Source organism: Bison bison, unplaced genomic scaffold (genome assembly GCF_000754665.1).
Source record: "Bison bison bison isolate TAMUID 2011002044 unplaced genomic scaffold, Bison_UMD1.0 scf7180017864377, whole genome shotgun sequence".
In the NCBI taxonomy this organism is placed as follows: Eukaryota; Metazoa; Chordata; class Mammalia; order Artiodactyla; family Bovidae; genus Bison; species Bison bison.
Genome location: NW_011494949.1, coordinates 3,465,406 through 3,472,648, shown reverse-complemented (window position 1 = coordinate 3,472,648; position 7,243 = coordinate 3,465,406).

Genomic DNA, 7,243 nt, shown 5'->3' with positions numbered 1-7,243 from the left:
CTACATTCTTGAGTAAATAAATGTAAAAACTTACACCATTTAAACTGTCTTGTTAAAATCTACGATCTGATGTTTCCATTGCACAGAGAAAGACTGACCATAATCACCAAGCTGTATCATTTTGCCAACAAAAGTGTGTATGGTCCAAGCTATAGTTTTTCCATAGTCATGTATGGATGTGAGAGTTGGTCCATAAAAAAGGCTGAGTGACAAAGAATTAATGCTTTTGAGTTGTGGCGCTGGAGAAGATTCTTGAGAGTCCCTTGTACAGCAAGGAGATCAAACCAGTCAGTCCTAAAGGAAATCAAGTCTGAATATTCATTGGAAGGACTGATGCTGAAGCTGATGCTCCAATACTTTGCCACCTGATGTGAAGAACTGACTCATTGGAAAAGACCCTGATGCTGGGAAAGACTGAAGGTAAAAGGAGAAGGGGGAAGCAGAAGTTGAGATCGTTAGGTAGCATCACCTACTCAATGGACATGAATCTGAGCAAACTCTGGGAGACAGTGAAGGACAGGGGAGCCTGGCATGCTGCAGTCCATGGGGTCTCAAAGAGTCAGATATGACTTGGCGACTGAGCATCAACAACAAAGTTGCACACACATTGCATAACTGATCGGCCTGTCTGTGTCCAGCCAGGACTGCGGGCACCTTCCTGAGCATTGCCCTGCGGGGTGGGGTATGCTGCATCCAGTCCCTCTTGAGTGCACTTACCAAAGGCATCTGCTCATCAGACTGAATGAATATCCCAACAGTTTTCATACTGTGCATCAGATTAGCAGATTAGCCATTTAGTGACACCTCTCTCCCGCCCCCACCACCAGACATCTGGGATTTCCCCTGAACAAAGAATTCTTCATGGAAGTTCAGAACTACTTTTGGCTGCATTGTCTCCAGGCCAAGGTATCAGCATTAGACACTTCCAACCTCAGAGGTCTCTATCAGGACCCTGGTCAAGAGCAAAGAGAGGTATGTATATGGCAAACAGTGAGTTCAACTGCTAGCCAAACACGAAGCCTCTCATGCAGTAATCATGCTACTTATAGCAGGTATAGTCATCCAGACATTCATTTAATTTTAAAAAAATCATTGAAATATAGCTGATTTACAGTGTTGTGTTAGTTTTGGTGTTCAGCAAGGTAAATACAGATTCTATTTCATTATAGGCTATTAAAAGGTATTAACTGTAGCTCCCTGTACTATACAGTAAGTCCTCATTTATTTATTTATATATATATATATATATACTGTATATATTTAACCCCAAACTCCTAACTTATCTCTCCCCTTTCCCTTTTGGGAAGCATAAGTTTGTTTTCTCTGTCTGTGGGGCTGATTTTGTTTTGTAAATATTTTGATTTGTATAAAAACTAAAAGTTGCCATATGATCCAGCAATCCCATTTATGGGCATATATCTGGAGAAAACTCTAATTCAAAAACAGACATGCACGCTAATGCTTATTTACATATAGCCAAGATTATTTACAATAGCCAAGACATGGAAGCAACCTAAATGCCCATCAACAGAGGAAATGGACAAACGTGATGTGGTACATACGTACGATGGAATATTACTCAGCCATAAAAAAGGAATGAAATACTACCATTTTCAGCAGCATGGATGGACCTAGAGATTGTCATACTGAGTGAAGTGAGATAGATAAAGAAGGAGAAATATCATGCCATGTCAGTCATTCACGTACTCACTCCTTCAACAAACATTTATGTGAAGTCTGTTATGCTTGGGTCAGAGACACAGTGTTGGACAACACACACGAACCCTGATTTCTAGAAACCTGCAGTCCACTGGGGAGAAACTACCATCACACAAGTAACTTTTCAGCAACTGTCACAGTACATGCTACAGAAGGTGTACACTGTATTATGAAATTGTTAACAGGGTCCTTACAAGAACTGTTACAGTACATGCTACAGAAGGTGTACACTGTCTTATGAAATTGTTAACAGGGTCCCTAAGGAGGATTGGAGGCTCAGGATAACCTGTCTGAGGAAATCTCACTTACAAGCAGATTTGAGAGCCACACCAAGCTTGCTTTGCTCTTCAATTATAGCCAAGTCTTGGCCTCATATTTTATCGTTTGCTCATCTCTTTTACCTGCTGCTTACTCTCTGACCCCTGCTTGAAGTGCCATGTGTGGGTGCTGTGTCTGTCTTGACGTCAGCCAAGGCTGCTCTGAAATCTGTGAGACAGTCACACGATTTTTCGAAATATCTGAATTACATTTTTTTTAATCAATGGAAATGATGAAATGAAGCAAAACTTAAAAAAAGAATCGGAATCATTAGTATAAAGTCAAAACACTGGCAGAGCAAGCGATGAAAATTTAAAACATACTAGGACTTCCAGAGAGAGAGAGAGAAAAGTAACAAATGGAAAGAAAATAATAATAGTATAAAATGCCTAAATTGACCAAAAGAAACTTTTGTTCTGTTTAAGAAGTAATTCTGATTACCATAAAATATTAGTGAGGAAATACACTTATGCATATTCTGAGAAAACCCCATGCTCCACTGAAAAAGATAAAACCTCAAGTCTGTCTTTCTTTTGTTTGTTAATAAAATAATTTATTGCAAACTAAAGAAGATTCAAATACTATCAGGCATATCATGTACTAAATCACTCAGTTATGCCTGACTGTTTGTGACTATGTAGAGGTTCTTAAAAGTAATGATGCATTCTCAGAAATACCAAACCATCAGAAAAGCAAAGGTGTTATTAATATAACTGTGGCATTGGAAGAAGAGTAAAGTACAAGCACCCTGAAAGTTTTATCTAAGTAAAGGGTAAGTGGACAAGAAGAACATCTCACTGAGAGAATATGGTTATTGTTTTTTATGCCTCATGAAAAAATATCAGCTGAGTGGTTACTCTTAGAGGAGTGGGCTATTCAATATCAGAGGGGAAAATCATAATGATGCTTCCCAATTCCTGTGTGGCGAAGGGAAGCAAGGATGGAAGAGAACTCAAAACCCACCAGAAAAAGAAATGGGGAAATATTAGGAAAGAAAGAAACAATATGTGTAAAATAGATGCTGGAAATTAAGCTAAATAAACACAATAAAATGCAAATGTTACATCCTTATAAAATTATATATGGTGTCATTTGAATCTTAAAAATTAAGCTAAACTAGCAAAAATAATGGTACTGTATTCCCAAAGAGGCCTTCCCTAGTAGCTCAGACGGTCAAGCATCTGCCTGCAATGCAGGAGACCCAGGTTCAACCCCTGGGTGGGAAAGATCCCCTGGAGAAGGGAATGGCAGCCAGCTCCAGTATTCTTGCCTGGAGAATCCCGTGGACGGAGAAGCCTGGTGGGTCACAGTTCATGGGGCCGCAAAGAGTTGGACACGACGGAGCAAAACATGCAAACACACACACTCCCAAAGAAAGGGAGGATGGGAAGGCAGAAGAGGAGATGGATCGTGTGGAGGAGAGGAAAAAAAAAGAACTGGAACAGTTGAGGAACAAAATGTCACACAGAAGAAAATGTAGTGTTTTATATACACATAAGCATATAATTTAGCAATAATGACTGCATAAAAACGTAACAAACTTTTTTAGTGCAAAACACATAACAAAGGTAATAATTCATTGATATGTGGACGATACACCAGACTCAGTGAAAGACACATTAGTATAGTTGAAGACGGTTCAATAGAAAATTTTAAAATGAAAATTTAGAGATAAAAATTAAGTAAAAGGCTAAAGAACGTAAAAGAGACATAGAGTACAAACAAGTATTAACCAATGTGTATCTAAGTTCTCAGAGAGAAGAAAGAGAATGAAAATCAAACCACATTTGAAAACAAAGAAACCTAAAGAATTTCTAAATCATGTGAAAGATATCAACCCACAGAGTCAAGAAATTCAATGAAACCAAGTTGAACGAATAGAAAGCAAATCTCATCGAGGCATACAAAAGTTAACCATAAAGTGTAGATAAAGAGATAACTTGAAAGCAACAGGAATATAATATACGTATGATGATGCTATCCTTCAAGAAAACAGTAATAAGAATGACAGATGATTTCTGAACAGAGATAATGGAATCCAAAGAGAGGAGGACGTTTTTAAAATAGTGAAAGCAGATAAATGGAAAACAGCCAGACAATTATTCTATATCCAGCAGATTTCCTTCATAACTCCAAGAGCAATGAACATGTCTCAGAAAAACGACTGCAGCCACATACCTGCGATATTAGAAGTGCTAAGGGACGTTTCTCAGGCCGAAGGCCAATGACCCAGACTGAAACACAGAGGTGGCCTGGGCATCCCCAGAAAGACGCTGATCCCCGGCCTGTTGGCTTGGCTGTGACACGGGTGTGGTCATGACAAGCTGGCATGACACACCTGGAAAAGAGTGGCAATGTTTCCTCTTGTTCATATATGATTTATACTTACAAAGCAAATTTATCTTGAATTGAAATCAGGGATATTTTTGAAAAGTATTCTTGACATTTTCCCAGGGAGTAACCATAAAAAAAGAATGATAGGATTGAAAAGTTATTTCGTAAGTGCTGTTTAAATGCTGATTGGAGACAGTGCTGACAGACTGTTGATAAATTCTTTGGAAGAGAAAGTCGCTTAGTCGTGTCTGACTCTTTGTGACCCCATGGACTATACAGTCCATGGAATTCTCCAGGCCACAATACTGGAGTGGATAGCCTTGCCCTTCTCCAGGGGATCTTCCCAACCAAGGGATAGAACCCAGGTCTCCCGCATTGCAGGTGGATTCTTTACCAGCTGAGCCACAAGGAAAGAATACTGAAGTGGGTAGCCTATCCCTTCTCCAGCAGATCTTCCTGACCCAGGAACTGAACCGGGGTCTCCTGCACTGCAGGTGGATTCTCTACCAACTGAGCCACTAAACAGCAACAGGGGCTTACCAATGGGCCCCTGACCTGAGAGGACCACCGTCCTTATAAGAAGAGACACCAGAGTTCTCTGGCTCTTTCTGGCTTTCTCTTCACACCGAGGAAAGACCACTCGAGACACAGTGGGGGGAGGGTGCCATCTGTAAGCCAGGAAGAGAGTTCTCACAAAAACCAATCAACTAGAGCCTTGATCTTGGACATCTAGCCTCCAGAACTGTGAGCAAAAGCAAACCTCTGTGGTGTTTTGAGGCCTCTGAGGCCGCTCAGTGCATGGTATTTGTTGTGCCAGCCTAAACAGACTAGTACCCTGGGCATTTGTGTGCTGCCCTCTCCCTCAAAGGAAGTCTACACAAGGAAGGGGCCGAGCTATTATCATCCTAACTCGCTGGTTAGCATGAACAGTACACAACTCCTGCTGTGGTTCAGCATCAATAATTCAACGTCACCCATGTTTTGTCCTATAAAAACAACACTTAACTTTAAGCATTTACGTGTAATTTTCAGTTCATGGGATTACAGGAAATGAAGAGCAAATTAATGGACCCCAAGAGGAAGCAGAAACAAATTAAAATTGTGGCTCTTTCAGCAGAATATCAAGCAAAGCCTCTTTGACATTTAGTGGTTTTTATTTCTTTAAAGGTTCTGCTATATTTTTTATTAATAGAAATGACTAATGGGAAATAACAAATGTAAAGCTTGTCCTAGATTCTGACAACTCAAATGGAAAAAACACTTTTAAGCTCAATTAGGTAAATTTAAATATAATCTGGGTTTTGAAAGCTAAAAGATCATTCCTCAAAAAAAGAAAGCAAGAGCTTTGATAAGAACATACACTAAAAGATCTCATTTTGATAAAATACATGTGTTTGTGTGTATTTACACAGGAAATGTCCTAGATGATTAGTTATAACATTTAAAAGATTAGTGATGATCTCTGAATGATAAGGAAATGACTGTTCAATTTTGCTTGTTTGTATTTTCTAGTTTTCTGCAATACACATGTACAATTTCTATAAAGATAAATGCTGTTGGTAATCAACTCCTTTGAGGAACATATTCTGTTCAGTTCACTTCAGTCGCTCAGTTGTGTCCGACTCATTGTGACCCCACGGATTACAGCACGCCAGGCTTCCCTGTCATCAGCAACTCCCAGAGCTTGCTCAAACTGATGTCCATTGAGTCAGTGATGCCATCCAACCATCTCATTCTCTGTCATCCCTTTCTCCTTTCTTCAATCTTTCCCAGCATCAGGGTCTTTCCTAGTGAGTCAGCTCTTTGCATCAGGTGGCCAAAGTATTGTAGCTTCAGCTTCAGCATCAGTTCTTCCAATGAACATTCAGGACTGATTTCCTTTAGGATGGACTGGTTTGATCTCCCTGCGGTTCAAGGGACTCTCAAGAGACTTCTCCAACACCACCGTTAAAGAGCCCCAATTCTTTGGTGCTCCACCTTCTTCATGGTCCAGCTCTCATGTGTATCTCTCAGTAGCTGCCAGCTCTTGACCTCTCTTCATTTCACTAAAAAACGTGATCCCTAAATTATTGTGTTTCTCTTGATTCTTGCTTGTGGCATATTCTTTGATGAATTCAACATTTGTAACAATGGCTTATACACCCCAGGGCCTCAGAATTCTGTAAGCTTCTCTTCATCTGTCTCACGTTAGCCACTCCGTCTAAGAGTTGCATGGATGACTTTGTCAATCCCAATAAGAACACAGGCTCTGAAATTTTGATTCAACTATCCCATTCTACTTAAGTATCTTCCTCATCACACTGAGGGCATTTCCTATGAATGAGATCTCCTTTCGTTGACCCAACCTGTTTTTCACATTTTCGCTCTCCATCCTGTTTTCAGCTCTTTTCGCTAGCTATCATTCTCTGGGATATACCACTATCACAGCCTCTTAAAAACACCTTATTTTCCTTGATGCTTCCTTTTTTTTTTTTTTTTGGTCACACTCATCGGTAGAAAGCTGAAGCCTCAAAAACCCAACTAGTCTCCAAGTTTAGAAGCAGTGAAACATGCCCAGAGAGAAATGCTTAACTGTGCTTACTACTATTACCGTAATTTCATGACACAGCTCTCAAAGTGACTCTCGGACCTCTTCCCGTTTTGGCTATCCCTCAGTTTTCTTCCTACTCTTCCAAACCACAAGTTCCCACCTCCTGTGCATTTGAAAGTGTCTTACTCTCAGCTGATGATCCTTCCTCACTCGGCCTTGGGTACGCAGGCGCACCCAGGCAGACTTCTCTTACTGTTCCACGACCCGCGTCCTGCAGTCACTCCCCCGCACCCCGACTTTCCAGGATGGATGGTATCTCTGTGCCCATCCATGTAACCCCCA